General features: G+C 42.9%; 1 non-coding gene across 1 annotated transcript; it reads right to left on the reverse strand.

Moving 5' to 3' along the window:
• Nucleotides 1-16,396: 16,396 nt before the first annotated feature.
• On the reverse strand, nucleotides 16,397-16,479 carry trnal-cag (transfer RNA leucine (anticodon CAG)). Its single transcript has one exon. It is a non-coding gene; the product is annotated as a tRNA-Leu (tRNA).
• Between the last annotated feature and the right edge of the window lie 10,332 nt (nucleotides 16,480-26,811).

The raw sequence follows: 26,811 nt of genomic DNA on the forward strand, positions 1-26,811 counted from the left end.
ATGCAAGCAAACTGAAAAAGAAAAAGGCAAATATTTATTACTTATAAGTACTTGCCATGTATGGGTTTAAATGTTATTTATGAACCTGTTGCATAGTGATTTCCAATGTAACTCATTATTTTTAGCTGGAGGGTGTTGTAAAGGAGCAAGGATATGTTTAATGACACTCTGCTAGTCGGTGCAATTACACTGGTCATCAATCCCAGTGGGATGGCGTGTGTGTGCGTGCGTGTGAGTGGTAAGGTATGAAAAGTTATTTTGATTGTCTCTGTACGAGGTCCCCATTGTTTTTGTGGAAATTATTATTATTATTATTATTAGGGCCCTTGTGACAGGTAAGTCACGCCCTCATGGAACATCAGCTGATAAAGACGGGCCACAAGACACCATCATGTGACACTCTGAATTTTAACGTCTAATATGAACAGGAAGTGAGTTATGAATCTTTGAAAGTCCGACTTTTGCCCTTTTTTGCATGTTTACAGGGGTCATTCTTTTGCACCCTGATCCTAAAGGCTTCATCTGATTGCCTTAAAATTCGCCGAGGATTTTGAGTTGTTTCTTCTTTTTCCTTTGAAAATGTTTGTAATATCATTTTTATTATTCTTAACCAAAGCTATACTTATAACCTGGAAAGCTATTTTTTGGCAGCATTAACTCATGAGGATGGGTAGTTTACCTCGCTATACAGTGAAACCCCACTACTTCGCGGTTCACCTTTCGCGGGTTCAGTGCTTCGCGGCCACCAAAGCAGACCCTTCAATGACTTGTACTGTATTCTGTACTTAAAGGTTATGAAAAGAATCAGTGACAAAGGGAAGGCTTAACGAATTAAAAGCGGACGGCGTTTTGGAAATTAAACAAAACCTCTGACGGCACTAAAAGTTTCCGACGGTCACCGAGCTAGAAATTTCTCTTTTTTTTTGCAATTTGACCCCAAATGAAAAAAAAATAATAAATTGACCTTTGTCGAGTGTGCCAAAAATGGCATGCTTGTCACAAAACAACATCTTTACAGCGCGAGCTGAAAATGCATTTACAGCACTAAAAAACCAAACTTTTATAACAGCTAAACCAAACGTTTCTCGAGCTGACTTGACCTGAAAGTACCATGTTATAGACAAACATTCTGAAAAGATCTAGAAAACATTTTTACATATTTGTTGAGCATTTTATTGTCTTAAATAATTGGTTAATTTTCAATAAAATAATCACAACTAAAACATTTGAATTTGCATTAATTTTTATTTTGATATTAAGCAATTTTACATAAACCTGTACCTTTTAAACTTGCTATAAATAAATTAGCACGGACACACACACGTGTCTGTTCTAAAGACAAACTACAGGAATGTTTGCCTGGCCCCTGAATGGGCAAAGGTGACGACGTGGGGTTACCTCTTGCGGGGGCACGGAGCTCCGGGGGAATTTTCCCCTCATTTCTTCTAAGTCCCCTTATTTCGGAAACAAAAAATTTTAGCCCCAGTGTTTGTCCCAGGTCTTCAGATGCTACAGACAGAATTTTAAGGCACAAACATGCACAAGCTCTATCAAGCAGGATTCGGCCAGCAGATGGCGCTGTTGAGCACGGTTGCGTTCCGGAAACTCCAAATGTGTTGATGTACATGGGTTCCAACAGTTCTTCGGAACACTATTTTTTTTAAATCCCAAAAAGTTAAACAATACATCTGTTTCTTTACTTGAAAATTGTTTAGGTTGTAAATTAATTTTTTTATTTGAGTCACTGATGGCGTGGTCGTTCATTGACCTTACTTCCTTCCGTGTGTGCAGCATGGGTTCAGTTTCCATTCTGTGACAATGCGGATGTCAATGTAAATTGCGAAGGTAAATTTGCATTTTTTTTAGTGGAATGCGTTATGTTTGGTGCCAGGATGGCAGAGCGGTCCCCGTCCTCCTCCCCCGGAGCTTCCTATTTACAACATTTGTTGCCTTGAGATTGCTTGCGTCAAAGCACAATTAGTAACAGATCCCCCCGAACGAGGAGGTAAGCGCTCGGCCGTCAAAACAGGGGTCGCAGTCGATCACACTCTGACGTGGCTCTCGCCACGGGATCCAATTGTTGTGACTACACCGGACGGCGTACCAGCAGGTAAAAGTCGGAGTAATTAAATAAATACAAAAAGAATGGCTGGGGAATAAAAAAATAATACGTTTTAATAATAATTTGGCCCGTGCCTTTCTCCACACTTTTTACTGTGCTTCCATTGCCAGAAAACTCTCTCTTCTCTCTATATGTAAATCCCTGTTACAATTAATCTAAATAACATTTTTCCCTTTTTGAATTTTACGACCAAAATAAACTTTCGATGATACCCATAGTATTCGTGTATATATATATATATATCTAATCAAAGTGATGTCGAGATAAACTGTGGCAACATACGGAGAGCATCTTTGCTGCTATTGATCAGGCCCAGTCAGATTCGTCAAAAGGGCACCGTGCATAATGTGAAAACAACCTTGGTGCTAACGAAGGGAGCGGGTCCTCCAATTGTCCACGTGACATTCACGGCCAACTACCATCAGTGAATTTTCAAAACCTTCAAATGATACGTAGAAATGGCCAAAATGAACATTTCTTAAATTTAACCTAACTTGTCTTATTTTGCTTTGCTCAGTTATTTTTTAAAGTAGCATCCAAACGGAGGTGTTTGTCTGCATGTCCCCACACTGGTGGCAGCTTCATCCTCACGCTATCATGCTCAGCACTTCGCGAGCATATATGAGGGACACTTGGTTGAGTTTTCGTGTCGAAATGAATGGAAATGCCTCAGGGCACCACAGTATCACTTTGGAGACCCGTCTTTATCAGCTGATGTTCCATGAGGGTGTGACTTACCTGTCAAAAAAATGAAAAAAAAAAAAAGATGTACAAACATTTACTGATTCACTATTGTGTTCTTTCATTTTTTTCTAATTGCGTTTTGGCTGTTCAATGTGGTTGTCGGTTTGGAGTGGATGGAAAGGAGGAGAAAAATGCCCTAATCTTGTTGCACACTGTACAATGACAATAAAAGGATTTCGGATTCTGATAAATTTAGAATGGCCGACTTCCTGTTCAATTTAGCATACGGCTCCATGAGACTTTTTATTAGGTCTTGGCTTTGTACACACTTCATCAAATTTTCAGTTTGGTGAAACAGAGATATGGGGCTGCACAACCGGAAACTCTTTATTGAATGAAATGTCCACGGAACGCCGAATATGTCTAGTAGCGCCTTGAATAAATACACCAAAATCATGTTCAACCACGAGGGTGCAAAATCGGGTACATCCCAAACCATGAGTACCTAAGTCTGGCCCTCGAGAGCGCCTATTCACAAGGGGACTTCTACCTGCAGATTGTACCGTTAGGCCGAAACAAACTCTGCTCCTGACATACAAAATATTATTGTACAACCTAAAAAGCAGTTTACCCCACTTAGAAAACCCGGTCTTTACAATATAGATGATACTCCATTTCTTCTATCTACCAGTGCTTACATCAACAAAGCCAACGACTCTTCGCAGCAACTCACGCTCATTGAGGCGCTCCATTCCCCTATTGTATATTTTTTCGCCGCCACCGTTTTGAATAAAAAGAAAAAGACAAAAAAAAGAAGCCGTGTTCTCCTTCCGTTGGATTGGACGGCATTTCTTTGAACGTACGTCTTTGGTGAAGTCGAACTCGGGCTGCGGTCGAGAGTGACGTCAATGATGCCCGTTCGGATGGTTTCACTGACTTTGGCCCCCAGCAGGACCGAGCCCACTGTCTCAAAGATGGTGGCCAGGAATATTTATGCCCAGGAACAAGTTTTGTGGACATAAACAAAAGAAGTCTTTTCTGACTAATTTTTCGTTGCACACTTGAGTACAATGACAATAAAGGGCCCGCCCCCCCCCCCTCCCGTTAACCTGCCCTTGGATGTGTTTGGCAGTTCGCAGGAACTTTCAGCACACCGTCAGACATTACACCATCCATCCATTATCTGAACCACTTCTCAAGTTGAGATGCGTGCTTTCCCCCGGACACAGATATCTGGACAAACACCAACTGAAAATTAGACATGCATTTAAACACAGAGAAAAACAAAGCGTAATGAATCAGGGAAAAATGGTCGTCGTGCCGCTCGGCGAAACTACAATGCCCCCGAATGGCCGAGGCGAACCGCCGGGGGGGCCCGGGCGGAGGACACCCGCCGCCAAGCCGACCGCCACGACCATCCCGCCGCACGGCGAACCGTTTTTACAGTGTCAACTCTTGGTGTAGTCTGTCGGGTTGGAAGTGGTCTTATTTTGGAGCAGTGAGCATTGATTCCACTGTTGCCACTTTTTTCTGTTTGTAATGAAGAATCCTAACAATAGCACGACATGAAAAGTTGGCCGAGGCCGCCGCACCTGGTAATGCTCTCTTGACTGTGTTGGGTTGTGTTTAACCTCCGTGTACGTAACGTAATAATGCCAGAGAAGACCCCTGGGAACTTTTTAGAAAAGTCCGATTGTACTCTGTGGCAACAGGAGGCGGGGTACACCCTGAACTGGTTGCCAGCGTGGCTGGCTAGTTTTTGTAGTGAGCAGGGACTGCAGTTTATAGATAACTGGCCCGAGCTGCGACGGCTGCGAGGTCCCTATTGTTTTTGTAGAAAATATTATTACTTTTATTATTATTATTATTAGGGCCTGTTAAATCTTGTCAGTCGATTAAAATGTGATTGTTAGCCAGACCTGTCGGGCCGAGGCCTACGAAAACCCCCAACTGCGGGAAAGTAGCGGACGGGCATGCTCGCGTCACAGTTAAGGGGAAGAGGTGCTTGCACACATTGTGTTTTGCAACAATACTTCACCCGAGTTATCCGCATTCTGTATATGTGAACACAAGTGGCCTTATCATGCCATCTGTAATATCTCTGATTTAATATGTTGTGTGGCTCCGCCATAGACATCCACGTCCAGATCGGTCCAGGGGGCGATGTTGCCGAGTACTGAGGAGTTGCATTCCGCGAGGGCAGCGACTTCGGCAGGCTTCAACACGCGGTCCCACAAGTTGAACTGGGAGAGTTCACCAACCAGTGCCTGGGAGGCATCGAAACGTCCACCAAGGGTGTCCTTCGGTTGGGGGAAAGAGATGTGGTTCAGTTCTTCAGGATGAGGACTGGGCGAGTAATCAATATTTGAACTATTCGCAACGCAGCACGGAGATGCCGAGAGGCGACATGATCTTGGTTTCCACCAGGATGGTCTCCAGAATCCCGCCGCAAACGACAAAGCTGTCGAAGCGGTTGAAAAGCCAGCCCAGACCACCATTATCAGCCCCAACCCCATGTTGCAGGGAGCCTTAATGATGCAGCAAATGCAGGGTGACTCTTGAAAAAAAAAAAAAAAAAAACCACTATAAACACATTCATCTCAGAATAAGACCTGAATCAACACCCTGTTTATATAACAAACTACAAGTGCGACACACATGCAACTGTTTATCATAATGTCATAATTGTATGAGGACTGTCAGGCAGTGGTAAGGTGTGCTGTAGGTGTGACAGAGGAGTTCAAGGTGGAGGTGGGACTACATCAGGGATCAGCTTTGAGTCCTTTTTTGTACGCTATGGTAATGGACAGGATGACAGACGAGGTTAGACTGGAATCTCCATGGACAATGATATTTGCAGATGACATTGTGATATGTAGTGAGAGCAGGGAACAAGTGGAAGAGAAGCTGGAGGCATGGAGGTTTGCCCTTGAAAGGAGGGGAATGAAGATTAGCCGTAGCTAGACAGAGTATCTGCGTTTAAATGAGAGGGACCCAAGAGGAAGAGTGAGCTTACAGGGAGAAGAGACCAAGAAGGTGGAGGAGTTTAAATACTTAGGGTCAACAGTCCAGTGCAATGGAGAGTGTGGAAAAGAAGTGAAGAAGCGTATGCAGGCTGGCTGAAACTCCTCTATCGCACATCACACCTGACACTTTTTTTCACCGGTTCAAAAACAAACTTTTATAACAGCTAAACCAAACGTTTAATAATTATTTTATTTTTCAATTGTACGACTTCCCCCACGCGTGTAGAGGCGAGGGCCCAGCATGCCCGTCTCGCCCAGGGCGGCGTGGAGAGAAACGGTGAATGTTTATCAGCTCTACATGTGGTCTTTATTGTGGGAGCTGATCCCCTCATCATAAAAAAGGAGAGGAGATCGCGCCACATTCACTGACGCCACCACAATGCATTTCTGCGACAGAGACTCTTCACGCACAAACCCGGAAACGGAGGAGCACATGGAATTCCTACATGCTACGTTCATACTCTCGATATTTGTGCTGTTATTAGAGCTGCAAAATAATTTTAAGTGTCAAGAGCAGCTCATTAACGCATGTTTTTTTTAATATTAAAAATTTATTTCGACACATTTTATTAAAACCACAGTTGTACCTCACAACAGATTTATGCATCTTTGGGGTTTTTTTCTAAAAGGAACAATGCATTCTAAATAAAACGGAATGCGTGACGCTGTCGTGGAGCACCGCATAACATTTTTTTTTTTAAAGAACCTCAAGTCAGACTTTTGTGGCTTAGTCTGCACTTTTGACTCAGAACTGACTAGGATTCTTGAATGAATTGAGGATCCGTCACCCTCTTTCACGATGGTGTTGTTGCCATGGGCCGGGCTACAGTCTCCTGCAGTGTTGGGGAAGTGGATGACTCTGAAGCACCACGGAGAAGGCTAATTTGCAGCAGCAAACCTGGCAGGATGTAACGCACGTGACTCAGAGAAAAGGGCGAGCGGGGCTGGCGTCTCTGCAACAAATGGCTTCTTTCACTTCTAATGTGCTCTCTAATTTAATTATTTGTTGAATTTTTTTTCCTTCCTCTCCCCAAAGAAAGAAAATGGTCAACAGTTGGGGAAATCGATTTATCTGCATGAATAGTAATTTTCTCTGCAATATAGTTCCGCATATAGCCTCCACCCTCAGTGGCCGCCCGCATTTTTTGTGGATAATCCATGTTGACGATGTTGGAGGTGGTCTCCCAGCAATTTTTATTTTTTATTTTTTTTGAAGGGTGCCGCCAACCTCGTGTCCACACAAGATGGAAACAATTAGGGTGGCAATTACGCACCCATATACAGTTTAAAACAAACACACCCTGACTTTTAAGCTTTTAAGACTGGTCACCATTTTGAGCTGGTGTATATTTTGCTTAAAAAGCGCTGCCTAGCAACTAATGTGAAATTTCATGTTAAGTTTTGTTGATTTTAATAATAGCTCTTTTCACAATATAAACGTGTTGCGTCAACGCCATCACAAAGAAAAACTGTCGCAGCCGCTCAGCAAGCTGCAGTAAAAGTTGGCATTTTCTGCATAGGAGAAAGAATGTATACCTGTGAGTATTGGACTGTCGGATAAGTCATGGGAGTAAAAGTGATATCGCTTCCTCTTTGGACCTTTATGGAGCACCGGAGCGCGACTGCCCCCCCTCCCTCCTCTCAACAGCTCTCCTCGCCCCTTTCCCAGTCTAGTTCCACGGTCAAAAATAATTACGTATCTAAACACTGGGTAACAGTAAACTCATCTGCTCAAAATCCAAAGCTATCCATCGAGTAGGTTAGGAAATCAACGCAGCATTTTTTTTGTCCTGTGCAATAAAAGATCCACAATGGTTTAAAAAAATAACCATGTTGTTGTTGAGTCCCACCATGATTTGTTTGGCACAGTCTTCACGGAGGATATGTTGATCCGGCGCCATATTGTCAAGGAGAAAAAAAAAAAAAAAACAGCTTCATATACATGTTTTGTAAAGACATCAGAGTCTTGTTAAGTTATTGCAAAACACCTCCTCTAACTTAAAACATTTACATTACTGACTCACCAGATTTGCGCCAGGATGGGATGTCATGTTGTCCGTTTGGCATTGAAATCGAATGTTCAGGCAGTGATAGTTTTAGATATTATTTGAACCAGTGGAGGGCCATGCATTTCACACCTGGGCCTTCAATGAAGCAGCGCGAGCTGAAAATGCATTTACAGCACTTTTATTATATATATTGTATTTTTTTTTAAGCATTTTTGAAGGTGCGCAACAAAGCAATGTTTTATTAATTTACAACGCATGGTACGGCAGTCATTAATTTGATTGTCCAGTAAGCCGAAGAGGAGCACCTTCCCCGGGCACGGGCGTGATTGTCCAGTATTTCCCATTGAAAAGTATTCCAGAATTACAGTAATACCCCGCTACTTCGCGGTTAAAGCTAACGCAACAAGCTAGCGTCCCTCGCTCATCCACGTGTTCACGTCCCCGAGTGCATGGATGAACCAAATATAGCGGCGGCTTATGAAGATGGGTGTGACCCAACTTTGTTAGATGGGGCGTCGCGTGTATGTGTGCAAATATTTTACCAAATCTCAATTGATACACATGACTTGTTATTAAAATAAATATATTTCCAGCTATATGCATCTAGTGAAAATTGTACGGGAAAACCACATCATGGACCGGGAGAAGGGCAGGGTCATCCGCACAGAAGAGAACAAACAACAGCGCTGGATCAGAGAGGCCATAACAGGTTCACCACTTTTTTCAGCGCGAGCTGAGTATTGGACAATCAAATTAATGACTGCCCTTCCTGCAAAATGATTCAGATGATCCATCTTCTCGAGCATTCTGGAATTACAGCTATGCCCGATGCGCTGTCGGTGATCCGATGCATGCCGGGCAAATTGAGCGCTTCGGCCATTTCTTTGGTATCCACCGCAAGGTCCATGCACTACAACTTTTCATGAAAAAGGACAAATTTCGATTCACAAAATGGAGAAAAACATGCAGTGACGTTGCAGCCATCACCATGTGGGCTGCGGCCCTTTAAAACGACTTTTACCTGCTGGTACGCCGTCCCCTTTCTCTTCCGACTCAATGACCAGCGCTTAAAACAAATGGGTCCTAGTCGTTTAATGTCATTAACAGCACAAAAGTTGCCCCGCTTGCTTAAAACTTGGCCAACGGGAGTTAATAATTGTGGCGTCCGGAACACCCCCTCACACCAAGGGCCATAAAGCATGCATACGGAGATACGGACAGACAGGACGCTTCCCTTGGGGGTCGTGATGGACACAAAGCCGACGCGGACGCTATTTGGTTGGGGGGGGGGGGGGGGGGGGAAGATGTGATGCTCCGGTTAGCATGTCAATGGTTTTTTCATTGTATGTTAGCATGAAGCTAGAACATTCATATGTTATCTATACACGCATACACAGCTGCAGAGGGATTTTTTATATATAAGATACTGGAGGTTTGTAATATTCTCTCTGTGTTGATCGCACTGGCTGCTCGAGTCTGGCAAACAAAATCCCCTAAACTTAGGGGCCTCCACCAGCAGGAGTTTGTCAACGAGTCGCATCAAAAATAAGTTGGCAGCCGTCTTCAGGGCGTACCACCGTGTTCCTTGGCGATAGCTTGCGTTGCGTCATCTGACCCGTGTGACCTCGCCGTCAATATTTGCTCGGATGAGTGTTTAAGCCTGAAGCAAACTTTGAAGATGAAATGTGACGACAATGTCTAAATTAAAAAAACCCAATCAGTCCCCTTTCCAGCGGGGAACTTTGAAACATTGTATCCGACCGTGGAAGGCTGTTGACTTGGGAATTATACTGTGTTCCCAATTATTAAGCATGTAAAATTTTAGGCATTTTTTTCATACAGGATGCGAGCATGCGCCTTGCTGCTCGTAACGAGTGCCAAGTAGACCTCGTTCTCAAACAGTGGTACACATGATACATCACCTTACACATGTGCAATCAAATATAACCACGAACCAACGCCTCCTGGGGTGACTGCAGGAAATTCAACCTGGACAGGAAGCTGCTGCTGGCCTTCTACCACTCTAATGCGAAATTCAGAATTCACCAGTGGCGGGACGGCAAGGCCTTCTTGGCTGGCCTAACATAATCAAGAAAAATAAGATCATATTCTTCACATTGATTTCAGGTGAGAGTTTTTATCCAATCGGAATTCAGCTAGCTCGTGTTGCCAGGCAGATTTCCCGATACCAGTGGCATGCACTATTTGTCCGATTCGGCCTTCAGATACAATCGTGCTAGCGTCTGTTCTGTCAAAGTCTCCTTCGATTGATACGGTGAAATATTGGACAATCAAATTTTTTGACGTACTGCACGTAAACTTGAAGGAAAGCGGCCCTCCGGGACTGGAGTTTTACACCTTTTTTTCCCTCACCCATCCCTCCTTCATGCGGCACGGAGATTATCTTCTTTTCCCAACGTGGGAATCCCGGTCGTGGAGGGTGTCGTCACTTTCGGCGCGACATCTGTTCGTCTGCTTTCATCCACCATACATTTTATGAAGAAAAAAAATGCATTTTCATTACTCACCTGTTTGAGACTGATAAACACACTGGCTGTGCTCAGACTGATTGCGAGTCAATGGCAGGGGCACTTTTAGCTAAATAAGCAAGCTCTATTTGTTTTTCAGGTTGCTGATGACGGTCCTCATGGCAAAGGCCGGGGGCCTGATCTGGCCCACCACATCATTTTATTTGGCCCATGGAAGCAAAATCATGCGCCGCAAAATAGAAAATTCATTATCCTGCAGAAGAACATAGAATAGGTGATTGAATTGAAAATAGCACCCCCTAATTGTTTTGAAGAATATTATTGCAGTGTAGTTTAATGTCTAAGGTCTGAAGTTCTTTGCGTTTCAAGTTGACATTTTTGAAGGTCATTTGTGATCACAGCTAATGATTTTGGGTTCAAACATTGTTTACGGTGCAAGTATTTATTTATGCACGCTCCTCAAGACAATGATCTTACTCTCTGCCGAATTTTGTGACGTTTTGGCAAAAGGCGTGGCTATTACGGTGCTGAAAAGTCCCTGTTGTTTTTGTAGAAATTATTAGGATCATCTGAGTCATGTTGCCGGAGCTTTTGTTGCCACAGAGTACAATCGGACTTTCCAGTTTCCAATGTAAATTTCCACCTTTATATAGTGTAAAAAGACATCCTGAAGCCCGGGCAGCCATTAATTTGATTGTCCAGTATTTCCTTCATGAGATATTGCAACACTTAGAAAAAGTGTACAGCGCCAGCAGACAATGAATTTTCAGCACTAAAAAAACGAAACTTCATTAACAGCTAAACCAAACGTTTCCAATGTAAATTTCCACATTTATAGAGTGTAAAAAGGCATCCTGAAGCCTGGGAAGTCATTAATTTGATTGTCCAGTATTTCCCTTATGAGATAATGCCTCACATAGCAAATGTGTACAGTGCGAGCTGAAAATGCATTTTCAGCACTAAAAAACCAAACTTTTATAACAGCTAAACCAAACGTTTCCAATGTAAATTTCCACCTTTATATAGTGTAAAAAGACATCCTGAAGCCTGGGCAGTCATTAATTTGATTGTCCAGTATTTCCCCGATTTTGGGCAATTGGCAGTCTACACAGTATGTGGTAGTAGCCAGTCAAACACAGACCAGGCCACATAAAGACAGACAGCCATTCACACTTCTAGCGGCCCTCCAAAGGAAACCAGAACGACAATGTCACAAAAATATGAGTTTGACACCACTGGTCCATTTTAATCATTTCAAAAAACACCTAAAAATCAAGTCAAATCCGTCCAAACATTATTAATTAATGGTTTACAGATCAACCTTAGCTAAACATAGCTCCTCCTTGACATATAAAGATGTTCTCTAAGTTGAATGTCAATTTACTTCCTTGACACCAATTCTTATTTACAGGGCTTTGGCAGTAGCTTTCGGTATTTCATGACATTTTAGATAGCGAACAAAAAATGTAAATTTTCAGTCATTGGCTATTGTTAAGTTTCACAGAACAAAAAAAAATAGCGAATGGACAATTTGTAAATAGTGTGTATGCAGGGGATTTCTGTCCACGTATTGCACAGACATGACAGTACTCCCTTCTCAACGGACGCCCCTTGGTGGCCGACGTGTGGAACGCACAACCCGCCACTTTTAAAATGTAGATCTTAATTTGTGCGCCCGCCTCTGTGCCAAGTGGACAAATGTGGGCATAATCTTCTACTTCAGCTTGAGTAATTGCCGAGTGGTGTAATACGTTTTTAATTGGTTAACCTCGTTGTATTGGTTAGGAATTGTTTTTGTTTTTTTTTTTATTCAAAGGGAATGCTATTCATAGGTCGGTTTGACTATTTTAAATGAGGAGCAATTACAGAACAGCTACGGGGAATAAAGAAGTTAATTAACATTGAGGTTCTGGGCGTAACAATATATATAAACCGGCGAAAACTCAGCACAGCAAGCCCATGCAGGCGTGTCCTAAATTTCGCGTCCTTAATGTTTTTTTCCGGTCTCGCAAGCGTCAGCGCTACGTCATAGGAGTACATTGTTTATTAGGGCAAGATGAGTCTTAATCGCTCGTTAAAAAAATTGACGGCGTTAAAAGGGGGTTGGATCCAGATTTTCAGTATGAGTACGGACCGTGAAAGCGCTGAATCAGTGCTCGTCAAAATTGGAAATGTTCTGTTGTGGACGAAGAAGAGCACGTTCCCCCGGACACGATCGGTGGCGACGTTTCGCGCGGTTCGGACCGTACCAGAGCTCCGGCCGGCGTGCGTGGCAGTTAAGCCGTAGAGGTGCTCGCGTCACAGTAAGCCGAAGAGGAGCACCTTCCCCGGGCACGGGCGGCGCCCTCGCCAGGCTATCGTTTTTATTATGTGTGCGTGTATGCTTGACGTGATGTTCGTCTTCATCACAGTTCCGGTCGTGCATGATGCAGATGCTGGGAATGGGTACACCCTAAAGTCAGCGACCCTAAATAGAAAAAATAACATATAAATAATTATTTAACATATAAATAAATATTTATGCATATGCTTAGTAATCTTATGTTTCTAAACTAATTTACATTTTAAAAGATATATAAAAATAGATCAATATATATAAAAGAAAACAGAATATTGGTACAGTGTGAGCATGTCACAACCACAAAATCTGCAACCACAGAATCTACCACCAAAACGTTTGGAAGTCAATATCAAGACTAGACAGAGACCATAATAATTAAATTTAAAAAGCCACAACATTGTTGACATATTATCTCTTTCATTAGAATTTTGTTTTAAATGCATTTGACAGTCAAAAACATGGTGTCTGAAACCCTTTAAAGAATGCTTGCAATAGATACGGTAAATCCCATGAATGTATTACAAAGTGATGAGTGAAAAAAAAACAGCAAATTTATCTGATTTGACATTATACAGTTGAAATATAATATACTATACTATGTATATAATCTGTTGATAAAACCACTTTGAACGTGGGATTAAAACCCTAATCCCGAAATATGAATCTCTGAAAAACCAAATTAGATTTGCTAGTGTACTTACTGTACAGTTATCTTGACAAAAGGACACATGTGATCAGCTAGACATATATTATATATATATATATATATATATATTTTTTTTTTTTATAACATGATATAATGTAAAAATCTTTATAATTGTCAATATTAAAGACTCCGTGACCCTTGTGATGAGAAGCGGTACAGGTAATGGATGGATGGATGGATGGAATATTAAAGGCATCATCCAGCCGGGTGGTCCATTTTCAATGACAAACTAAATTTATTTTTTATTTTTAACGAGCTAAATTTGAATAATGGAATCGGCGGCGCATCGGTGTCTGCAGTGAGTCAGCCGCCACAAAAGTGTTGCGTAATCATCAGGCTCATACGCACGTGCGTTGCTTGTGTATTACAATACACGGAGCAGATGGCAGGGATGCTGTTAAATAATCACAAGTACATGCTCGTCATAAACTTAAGTTCCCGGCAGGAGTATTGTTTTTGTAGGAATTATTATTATTATTATTTTTCCGATTGTTCGATCGCATGAATTTATAACCTCCAGTGTTGTCCATACTACCGTATTAACACGTTGAATAGACTTTTTAAAAATCTGTGTATAAATGCAGGTCATTTGTTGGTTCCAAATGTTGAATGTCGTACATTGCTACTATGTGCAGCTGATGATGATGAAGAAGTCGAACCACAGATGGGCATCTGGAATAAACATAACAAATTCAAATATGGAATTGTGAAGTTTTTTGTAGATGGGCACAATTCAAAATGGGCGTCTCGTTGCTGGCGATTCAAATCCAGAAGCTTTCTCACATTTCTGCTGTTATTGACAACATCTACAAGACCGAAACCCGTGCCGCGGCGCAGATGGAGGAAAATGTCCCAAAATGTCACTGCTGATCATGCCTGAGGTAGCGGGGGCGTGGCTATTACGGTGCCGCAGAGTCTGATTATTCTCCGTGGCAACAAAAGTCCAATTGCTATCTTTTCACGAAAGTACAGACTTTCTCCTGTAACTTTGTATATATATATATATATTTTGTATTTTTTTTTTAAGCATTTTTGAAGGTGCGCCGCTACTTCGCGGATTTTCAGTTTTCGCGGGTGGTCTCGGTCCCCATTAACCGCCAGATCTGCACGAGCAAATCAGACACTTTTTTTTTTTGTAATAGCAGCGCCACGCAATCCATCAATCCATTTTCTATTCATGTTTAGTAATTCATTCACATCAATGTACATAAATGCAAATTTGCCATCTCACCTCATACAATCTGTGAATTTTAGAAAGTATGCATGATTACCACACCATTCAGTATTGTTGTTTCCTCGTCGGGGAGGAGATGCGCTCGCGCGTAACTGCACATTTACGCGACATTTTCTGCCCGCAAGATGCATGATATGTACAATAAAAGCATGAGGGCTAAAACCACATGTTCAATGGTAACTTGCGAGCGTTTACTTCCTCGTCGCCCGCACAGCATTTAGCAAATTAATGGATGGCCTTGTACACACGGTAGCAACTTTTTAAACAGGCCAATTGAAAAGTTCTGAGCGCACTTTGAACCAGTTGCCAGGATGGCGGAGCGGTCTAAGGCGTTGCGTTCAGGTCGCAGTCTCCCCAGGAGGCGTGGGTTTGAGTGGATGAAGAAGAGCACGTTCCCCCGCTTTCAATGGGCTCTGTCTGAGGCGGGATTCGAGCCTTGATTCAGTTTTTTTTTTCTAATTGCTGGCTTCAGGATGCCTTTCTACACTATATGACTTGTCCCAAATGCACGGCAAGAAACGTCGAAAAGTATATATTTCATTTCTAAAGACGATTTAAATGCACAAAAGATAATGTTCTCCTAGATTTCCTACCTGTGGCCATCTTGGCACCAACACAAAGTAGAATATAATAGTTGGGTGGAACAGAAATTATTTCAAAATTTTACACGGTGCACCTTGGTCGACCACACATGTGCCAATGGTCAGCTGAACTGAACAGAGGAGTGCGGGCTAGATTGATAGTGAATTGATGAAACCGGCATGTGGGCCAAATACCAAAATGTGATCTGATCTTCATTAAGTCACAACAATTGACAAACTCAATTATGTTGTCTCAGTCCAAATGAATTCAAACATAATATCATATAAAAAAAAATGGGTGCGGCCCCTAAGTTTAACCGAATGGAAGGTGTCGAGCGAGCGTCCCTGAAAGCCATATTATTTGGGCCCGAGCAGCCAATTTCACCATGACAAGACAGTACTCACATAAACACATTTACATTATATTTATTATATATATTGTATATTTTTTTTAAGCATTTTTGAAGGATCCCTTAGGATTATTTATTCACAGAGCCGAGCAGCTGGCCCGAAAGGAAGTGGAGGCTGCGGGCCTGACGCGCGTCTCGCCGCGTTCAAACTTAATTTTTCGCCGCCCCTGAAATACGGACAAGTGAATTTCAGGCACATTATCTGCTCGCGTCTCAGGTTGCATGACAGGTGTCAATTGAACTAAAGAGTGAAAAATGAATCTATGTTGAAAGCTACGTTGTTCTCTATCCCTGTGTGCGGCGAAGGAAATCTTAAGTGAAAACTTTGATGCCCCGCCCCCGTCATATAGTATTTCGGAAACAAAAAATTTTAGCCCCGGGCACGGGCGGTGCCAAGCGGCTTCCCCGGCTTACTGTGACGCGAGCATGCCGTCTTGAGTCTTTTCTAGCCAATTTTCAGGCCAAAGATTTTGCCCTCGGGATGACGAGACTCCCGCATGAGCATCATAAAATGTTGAGGATCAGCCCCTGCGAGATCAAAAGAGCCGGCAAACTTTTATAACAGCTAAACCAAACGTTTCCAATGTAAATTTCCACCTTTATATAGTGTAAAAAGACATCCTGAAGCCTGGGCAGTCCATTTTGTCTTCTTATGATTGATATTTGACAGATTCATTAAAAGCAGACAATTATGTTTAATGGCAGAAAAACGGCGGTTGACACAGAAACCCATCCTGGCCAAAGACGCTGCGTTCAGGTCGCAGTCTCCCCACGGAAATTTGGTCAAAGGGAATTGTCAGAAGTGGGATTCGAACCCACGACTCCAGGGGAGACTGCGACCTGAACGCAGCGCCTTAGACCGCTCGGCCATACTGACAACTGCCAGATGTTCCCTGAATATATTTGCTTGGTTCTTTGTTGGTACTTTTATTGGTGAATGTGTTGACCACAAAAACACTGGGATCACAACAAAGTGGAAATTTGGTCTATAGGAATTGCCAGAAGTGGGATTCGATCAATATTTTATACGTTAGTTGTGCAAAGCAGCTCGCATACTTGCTTACATTATTTTTATTCATGGTGAGAGGGGAGCGCTCTAAACTGGACTGTTTGAGATTTTTCGTTTGTGTGTGAGAGTTCAGAATAGAGACCGAATGGAAGCTCCGGAGGAGGAGGGCATGCCATCTGGCTGTAACTTATGCATTTAGGGAGGTCCAACACAAGGCTTGGTATTTCATATGGTAAATGGGCGTCTCTAAATTTCAAGTCCCCGCGATAACCGAGGGTTCACTGTACTCCATAAAATTTACAAGTCCCACGATCTACAAGCAGGACCTTCTGCCGTCTGCCCTTAGTTTAGCTGTTAATGAAGTTTCGGTTTTTTAGTGCTGAAAATTCGGTATTAACGAAATAAGAAATACATTTCTATTGCTGTGAGAATAGCCAGACTGCTGCTCCAGTGGCGAGCGGCGGGGCTTCAAAGTTTTCGCAAATGTGAGCATGAGTATGCGGCGCGCGCCCAGGCTAAGCGTCGTCTTGTCGGAAGTGTTGCAATATCTCATGAAGGAAATACTGGACAATCAAATTAATGACCGACGCGCCTATTCTATAGACTGAACAACTCTCCCGGCCATCGAGCCTGTCCCTTTGAGGCATTGTAGACTGCTGCCCGGAGGGCGTGACTTGCCCACAATACGTTTGGGTCTGCCACGTTGGACCGGCAACTTCCAACACAAAAGCAAAGTATAAAACCAGTAAAATGAACCAAGTAGCCGACACAAACGCGACAAATGCTCCGTGTGGTCAATGCATCATCCTCAGGGGGCTTTTGGTTTTCTGAACACTCTCCATGACCACTTGTGATGAGGCCTTTATTTGCTGACATAATCCCGAGGAAATCTTGATGAGATGTGCTATTCTTGTACTCAATTGTGTTCCACCCTAAAGGCTCGACGACAGTTATCAGTAAGACTCATATGTAATCGTATCTCAAATTTTCAGTTTGGTGAAACAGAGATATGGGGCTGTTTTTTTTTGTTGTTTTTTTTTTCTAGGGGGCGATAGCGAGCCGTTCAGGTCGCAGTCTCCCCAGGAGGCGTGGAAAAATTCATAACTCACTTCCTATTCATATTAGACATTAAAATATCAAATTTTTCGCCTCCCGATTCTTGGGACTTCCTCAGCCTTTATTTCAATATCTACTCCTCGTTGTCCTTTCAAAGAAACATTTGTGCTCATTTCAAAGGTGTTTAATGGGGTGGGGGGGACGGGAAGGGGGGGGCGTGCGTCATCAATAAACGTTGAGCTTGCCGATGCAGGCGGCCTCGTCTGATCCTATCTTCTCGAAGTTGTACACATTTAAGTGTTGCAATATCTCATGAAGGAAATACTGGACATTCTCCAGTCAAAGATTTATATTTTCCTAAAGTGACGAAAACACCATCAACCTTTCGACTGCAAGGGCTGTTTTCTGACCTGACCCTGGTTAGGTGACCAGGGGTAAGGGCGTGAGGAGGAATTTGTTGCTTATGTTTACATGGATAGGCTTGTGCAAACGCCACTCCCATTTTTATGCTTTCGACTTGAACGTATTTTCTGAACAACTGGCAAAAGAATTATCCACAGAAAAGCCGCACTGTTGTTTTAGCCGCATGGTTCACAATCTAGGAATATAAAATAATACGGTTCATGTTTTTTCCTTCAATGAAATAATTGATTATTGAACAAAATATTTAAAGCTTGATAAACTTCTACCGACAGTGATCTGACCATGTGTGAACACTGGCCTGTTAAACCCTCGACGACATGGTTCAAGCTGTTAGGTAAGTGTTGGAGTTGCACACTTGCGGCTGAAATCAGGTTGTCCTTGACGTGTTGTGATTTTAATAAAAAAAAAGCAAATATTTGGAGGACGTTTTCTGTACTTGCTACCTTGTACAAAAATACAAAAACATGCGCTTTGTGTGTAAATTATAGTTGTCCTGAGACAAAATGTAACTTCAGCTGTACAATACAATACCATAAAACTTTATTTGTATAGTGCATTTCACAAGAGCTGCAGCCGTGACTTTCAAATTTTATTTATGATGTTGATGACAATTTGCATATCAAATGAATGAAAAAGGATTTAAAACAAATTTCAAGTGCTATATTAAATTTTTTTTTAAATATATTAAGATTACGTTATATTTTTTTTTGGGGGGGGGATAATGTATCCAACTAAATAATCAGGTAAAAATTAATATTTCCACAGTTAAATTCCAACTCTGCAAAGAATCACACTGTTTTGACCTGAGAGAGTTTGGGGAAGCGGCAGTCTTCCTTGAGACGAGCCGGGAACAGTAAATGTAGTACGATTGACAAACATTTCCAGAAAAACAAGAAACGGGCATTAATAAAGGAGAGAAAGAGGATATTTGATAGCCTTTTTTGGCGGAGCGGTCTAAGGCGTTGCGTTCAGTTCGCAGTCTCCCCAGGAGGCGTGGGTTATAATCATGACATGACACCTGTCACACTCCTGGGGTGTTAATCGTCGAGCACAGTAGTCCTCAAAAATCAATAGTACCACCTCCCAAAAATACTACAAGTTTCACAACCATGACCAAAATCAAAATACAGTAGCATTCTAGCCTAGTATGTTCCTCGAAAATCAGTTAGAGCTTTTTTCCAAAGTATATTTAATAGTAATAAATATACCACCATAATGCCACTATCACATTATGCAGTGTGAATGTGACCCAGTGGACGAGGAGCCAATGGACGAGTGGAAACGTCAGGTGATGGTGAGACAGATGCAGACCCGACTGCAGGATGAGGATGATCAGAGGAGACAGGTACACTTATATTGCTTTGCTAATATCTTTTCATACATAAAATGCAGGATGTCATCTGACCATGGACTGTCAGGGCAGCTTCACATTTCTGTTGCCCAGCTTCGTTCTCAGCATGGCACAGGTATTTACCGGCGTGGCTGCTAGGAGCCACTTTTGTGATCCTGGCATGGAAGTCCATTGTATCAGAGGGGTCTCGTTCACACCTCCTGTGGTGCAGCTGTGATCTAATCTTCCTGCATTCCTCTCCTGAGTGTCTGGTCATTATGACTTAATTATTGTAAAATGACGACCTTGTTTCTTGTCACATTGATTGAAGAATTTAAGTGAATTGCGATTGAGTTTTTTTTTTTCCCCTCATAAAATTAAAAGAATTGTCTCGTACCGTAATCTCATGAACTAAAACTCTATTTTACTGAGATGATCATTTTTTCCTTGCACCCTTATCTGATTAAAGTGTTTACAAAGTGGGAGTGCTGTAAAAACAGGTCCCGCAGATTATTTTATTATATTCCTCTTACTCAGAACAAACCCGACCTTGTGTCTTGTTTTTCCAAGCACTGTTTTCACACCTTTCGCCGGCCTTATCAGCGCCTTTTGACCCCGAGTCATTCAACGGTCCAATCAGAGGAGAAGTATAAATACATCAATGCTTTTGGCCGAATGACTCCGATCTTAACAAACAGGTTACGTGGGTGCCGGCAGCTTGTTTTGTCTCCGGAACTCTGACACAGTGTGTGTGTGTGTGTGTGTGTGTGTGATAAGAGGAGACTGAACTAGTTCCAAGAGATACAGAGGAACCCGCGGCCACTTTCAGTGCTGATGCCGTCCACCGCCGAGGCAGAAACCAGGAGCGGCCGTGGGTCGTCGAGCGCTGCCGGAGCCAAGGCGAGCAGTGGCGACCAGAGTCAACTATTTCTTCATGTGGTAGAGAAACTGATGGAAATATTTGTTCAATTTGATACCCAATGGAAGTGTGATCAAGAATAGCTGATTAATATCTACCTGGGGTCTTCAATCCTGTTCCTTGAGGATGGGCGTCATGCCTGTTTTCCAACTCTCCCTGCTATCATTGGAGCGGATTAATTTAATTCTCTTAAATAAAAAAAATTAATTTTTTTTTAAAAAAAAAAGCTCCATAAAAATTACTGCTGGTAAAAAAAACTGTTTGAAAAAAGTTGAATGAGAACATTAAAAGTTAAATACAACTGAACTGTACTCAACAAATTGGATTAAAAAATAAAGCATCAGCCCAGGGTGGCACCTAATGAGAAACAGAGTAATTAGGTGAACTAACTGGACCTGAGCTCACCCAGCAGATGTTTGATGCCAAAAAAATCTCACAAAAGTTTTAAATGTGGTAGTACATGTCAATTTCCACCAAAAGGGTTGATTAAAGGAAAGCTATTTTTTGAACCGCATATTTTACAGTCGACCTCGCTATTCGCGGAGAATAAAGAGCAGGTCGGGTCACAGGGAGTTCATCTATAGAGATCTTTGACTTTAACAAGAAGCGTGATGTGTATAATGCTACTTCAGACATTACACTCCAGTTGATGCAAAGAAACTATGCAAAAAGGTTTTTTTTTCTTCGATCGGAGCCGGTGATGCAGGATGGTCCAAAAGAGCGATTTTATTCTCAATATCTCGCCATGGCCCTCGAGAAATGTTAAAAAAAGCAACATGGATCATCGTGGCGGCGATGATGGCGATAATTCCAGAATGGGCCGGATCATTCTTGATGAGGTAGGAATTCACTCTAGCAGCAAATAGTATTTTCTTGTCTTGAAACATTTTCAGTGGGGCAATTTCAAACAAATTTAAGTTTAGTTTAAAGTTAAGTTTAAAATGAGAGTACGCTAACTCAAGTGTTTGCTCATCCACTCGGAAGCAAAGTTAAACTCAGACTGTCACTGTTTGCAGACTTGAGATAACAGCTGTGATTGTAACTTTATTGTTACTGCGGTGACCGCAGCTTCATCAGCTTCGGAGTCCTCCTACTCCCTGCACTAGGGGTGCCCCTGTCTCCTGCTAGCGCCGCGAGGTCTTTCTTCTGAGTTAGTATGCTAGATTGGAGGAATATATAGGATAGCAATTACGACGGATGCATATTGGACAGCGGCAAGTTGGAAAGATAGAGATTTGTTGGATCTTGTTCCTGCTGCTGCTCGCATAGAAGAAGACAAACAAGAGCTGGGGAGACTGCGACCTGAACGCAACGCCTTAGGCCAGGATGGGGTGTAATTCATGGCAATGCGACTTCTGATCTTATATATGGTGATATTCATTAATGCTGATGTACAAAGTACACATGTTTTCATGTATAAAGCAAAAAAAAAAAAAAAGCACTTTTTACCGAGCGTTAAATGTCAAGGGAAGGTGGCGGCACGGCACAGAATTTGAATCAGAGTGATGGTCTGCCGTAGGTATCTTAAAGGTTTGGACCCTGACAACTGGCTTACCATTAACCCCCAAACGGCTGACATAAGACTGGTCAAGCAACAATGATGCAAGGAGCGTAGTCGAGATGCCGTGCAAAGACCATGAGAAAGGGCCGCTTGGAACCGCCCGTGCCCGGGGAAGGTGCTCCTCTTCGGCTTACTGTGACGCGAGCATGCCCTCCGGGCGAAAACCGTCCCCTCCGCACCAGCCTCACGCGCCGGGACACCCTCCCCGCCCCGCCGGCCCAGCCCCCCCTTTGGTGACTCTAGATAACGCCCGAGCCGATCGCGGTAACAGCTAAACCAAACGTTTCCAATGTAAATTTCCACCTTTATATAGTGTAGAAAGGCATCCTGAAGCCTGGAAAGTCATTAATTTGATTGTCCAGTATTTCCTTCATGAGATATTGCAACACTTAAAAACCCCTTTGCTCTGCAAGGTCACGCCCCTGAATTTAAAAAAAAAAATTTTTTTTAACCTTTCATAAAATTTCAAGTTGAAAAAAAGATCGAGGTATTTTTATACCACAGTTAAAATTTGACAGTTGTCACGTTTAAATGTGAACTAACCAACTCTGAGGATTATGAAGTTATACTAATGGTAGCCAACAAGCGGCCCGGAAAGTGTTAAATGCTCGCCAAGTTTAAAAAAAAAAAATACAGGTACACACAAGGACAACCGGGGCAAGAGAGAGGGGGAGGGGTTTGGCGGGTGGGGGGGCTTGCGGGTGCTGCGGTGGGGTTGAAGGGTTTAGGGGGAAAATACGGTCATCAATTGCTGGCAGCAGAAAATAAGATGGTGCTAACAGTAAGACCACTGTTGATTGAAATATATCAGCGCACCCTACAACCCCCCCCCCTCCCCCATTTCTTACAAAGCCATACTGTACAATAATGAACACACACACACACACACACCCCCCCTGACACCCTGGTGTGCCTGCAGATGCAACACGTTAGAGGTCAAAGTCACGCAAAGAAAAAGAAAAAGTGTGCAGGTGGCAAGGGCGCCTTGGCAGCCATCTTGCTTTCCTGTGACCTCCGTGTGACCTTGCCGCAAACCCCGCTTTGAGGTCGCGGATCGAAGGGAGACAGGCTGTTTTTGCTGCTTACTTTGTCATATATTCATCTTCACAGTTCTGGGCTTTTGTTTTCCTTTTTTGTTGAGATAATTGTTGAATATTGAAATTGCACATGTAACTGGTAATTTAGTTTTAGATATTATTTGAACCAGTGGAGGGCCATGCATTTCACACCTGGGCCTTCGACACTTAAACGCACACAAATGCATGGCGGGAATTAAGAAGTTCCCAAAGACTCATGGGCTTATTGGAGTCGGCAAACGCGATTATTTTGGGACGAGGATGAGAGGATGATTATGTTATTGATAATATTGGTAATTTACGATTAGCGTGTGCGCTTTTCAGAGAGAAGATTCATGCACTTTTTTTTAGAGGTTCGGAATTAAAAGAGACACGAGAGGCTGTGAATAATGGGTCTAAGGAAGGCAAATTGAAAGAAACGATTCTGACGATGGCGATGTCAAACGATTGAAAAGTATTGGTCGCTCTTACGGAAATGTATAATGCGTTGTGGGTTGAATTTGAAAAAGAACAAAAAAAGTCTGTGACAGTGCCGACGAAACCATATGAGAAAATGTACCCAGGGGAGCGATTTGTCTGGTTTAACAGTGTCATCTTAAGACTCTTTTAATGAGATATGGAACCAACGCCTCCAGGGGAGACTGCGACTCAGGATGCCTTTCTACACTATATAAAGGTGGAAATGGGAATTGTTGCGTGCCACGCTCGCACACGTGTGGAGACCAAATGTGGCGGTGCAGAGGGATCAGGAATCTGCATATAAAATTATTGACAAAGTGGAATGAAAAAGCTGAATGCCCATAAAATGACCTGAACGCAACGCCTTCGACACAAATGTTTTCGCCCTGGCCCGTCTTGCGCCGGCCGCATTAAAATCCAGCATCATTGTGCAAAGCATATTGAACACTTCAGGAAACCATTGTCAGTTAGGTCGTCTCTATAGCAACAAATGCGGCGCTTCTTTAACGCTCGCTATTTATCACTCCTCCTTTCATTTGCTTTAGTCTTTACACATACAGCGCCCCCGCCCCATCCATAGAAATATATACAAGTAGTCGTACGGACTTATACTGATGTATATGTGTGTTTTTGGGATGACTTTGCCTTGAACCATACCTCCCCCTTTGGTAAATCTCCCATTATGGGTGGAATCCTTAAACATGTTCTTTTCATCAATATTTAACACTGTGTTTCATCTCTCGGCTCTCACAATACAATTTTGGAGGGATACTGATTAGTATGGAGGGCCATCCACTTAAGGTTTTTGATCAAATGTTGGATCGGCTTTGGTTTGAACCCCGAGCTGACAAGTGATGCGTTTTAACTCTAATCGTGCTTGCACTCACTTGTGAGTGCTGGTTTGGAGAGTGTTTGATGAATTTTGCTTGGCTTTTCAAGTTATATTATAAAACATCACCTTTAGACTTAAGAACTCTTTTAAAAAGACGTCACACAAAATATTTGAACATTTTCATTGTACTGTCAAAAAATTATTACTGTACTATAAGTATAAATCACATTTTCTTTTTCTGTACGTTGGCTGGATCTGTGACTTATACTCTGGAGTGACTAACACGTAATTCCACAGACAGCCACAAGAGGGCACTCTAAACATATGCACCGATATCTCCTACTCCCTACAAAGACAACCCCGAATGACTGACCACGAGAAAATCATATTCTCCAGACTACAAAGCTGCAAAGTAGTGATATTTCCAGATGAAAACCGTAATTGAGCAGCAGAAAGAAAGTTTGGAGTGAATGAGAAACTTGTTAGGGACTGGCGAATAGCGAAGGCTACTCTTACTGCAATGAAGAAAACAAAACCCAACTGAAAAAGAAATGGCCACAGCTTGAGTAACAAGTTTGCTGCGGGGAGAGTCTCATTGTACATCTCCACGCTCAGGTAGTTGCCATGGCGACAAATATAAAGGACTTTGTAGGAGGACCTTCTTGGTGCTTCCGCTTCATTAAACGAGACTGCCTCTCTATCACAGCACGGTCAGTGGTGTCCCAATAACATGAACTTGATCACTTGACACCTTTTCTGTTCGTGTTTGTATTTATTTTGTAAAATAAATTACCCGCAAAAATGTAACATGCAAAAAAGGGCCACATTTGGCCCCCGGGCCGTAGTTTGCCCACACCTGCTCCAAGAGGACCATAAAGCTGATACACTGACCTAAGGTAGAACACCTCTTGGGCCTGTGAGCCCAGCTTGTGCTCAGGGTGACGACGAGGACGTTGAACAGCGAAGATCCGCGGTTCGAGACCCGCCATAAGCTGTCGAACAACATACGTCACGACGCGCGGTGTGACTAAATGAATAAAGAAACCTTTCCTCACGTAAATAATAATAATAATAATAATAAAAGTAATAATATTTTCTACAAAAACAATAGGGACCTCGCCGCGGTCGCTGCTCGGGCCCCAATAATAATTTCTACACAAAGTCCATTGTGGTGACCCGCCCCCGGACGCGAGGTGGGCCGAGTGGCCCCTAAGTTCAACCGCGTGGAGGCTCCGGAGGAGACAGGCCGGCGTCCGTGAAAGTCAGGCCGAAGAGGACGGCCTTCCCCCGGACGCGAGGTGGGCCGAGTGGGCGAGGGCTCCGCGTTCCACGCCTCCTGGGGAGACTGCGACCTGAACGCAACGCCTAAGACCGCTCCTTACTCTATCCCTATTTTTGTGACTTTCCTTCGAAGGGCGTGGCTATTACGGTGCCGCAGAGTCTGATTATTCTCCGTGGCAACAAAAGTTCCTGCAAAATGATTCAGATGATCCCGGGATCCCTTTGCCTGCCCTTTACAGCGGACAGACGATTATGACTGATTATCCGATCTGACCTTTACAATCCGTGTAACCTCGGAAAACCACTTTCTTGAACTTTGTATTCCGACTGTTTTGGTGTGATCTTTCCTGTCTTGTGTTCTCTGGAAGAAAAACTGGTCTTGAACAGAAAGAGAAATTGTTGATCCATTTAATTTTAGTATTAATTTTTGTATTATTTATAGCTGTCTGTTTTCTATCATGGGACTCCCTCCCTCCGTCCCACCCCCCACTCTCTGCGAGGGAGGATGAGGAGTGGCAATTTATTTATTTATTTTTTATTAAACGGCACGCTCTATCCAGATCTGATCAGCAAGGCACACGGCATCCATGCCTTTGAAACAAGAGAGTTCTTGCCTTCTTTTCGGCCTGACGGATGGAACAGTGCAATGCCACTCAAACTTTTTTGCCCGGGCACGATCAGAGCTCATTGAAAGTACCAAGCAAGAAGAAAGCAAACACAGTCAAGAGAGCATTACCAACGTCAAGTCGGGGAAAGTTTGGAACAATTGTCAGATGGTCAAATCAAGGAGGACGTCAGAAAATATGTTTACTGCAAGTGTTCACAATCATTCACTCATTCTTGCCTTCAGCTAGGGGTGTGTGTGTGGGAACTGACCCCAATGCTCAAACCGGACCAACTCAAAACGAATTGAGTAAAATTCACCGCACGCGAGTAGCGAGAGCGCCGTGCTAAATTGGCCATGTTTTCTATGTAGAACACGGTCCCCTCAGTGAATAATATGAATGAAAAAAGATTAAAAACGAACCAATAAAGTGTCCACATTTATAGAGTGTAAAAAGGCTAGATTACTGTATGCCGAGAAGTAAGCCTATTACACAAGTGTGTTACAACAATTCTCGCAAGCATACATTTTTGGCCCACGTCAGCCATACACGACGCCAAATAAAACCCGAAGTAGACCCCTGGGGTACCCCTTTTCAAACCTGAACGCAACACGCAGGTCCTGTTTAGCACAAAATTCGGCAGAGAGTAAGATCATTG

This window comes from Idiotropiscis lumnitzeri, chromosome 22 (genome assembly GCF_059441095.1).
Source record: "Idiotropiscis lumnitzeri isolate Australia: NSW breed Sydney's pygmy pipehorse chromosome 22, RoL_Ilum_1.0, whole genome shotgun sequence".
NCBI lineage: Eukaryota > Metazoa > Chordata > Actinopteri > Syngnathiformes > Syngnathidae > Idiotropiscis > Idiotropiscis lumnitzeri.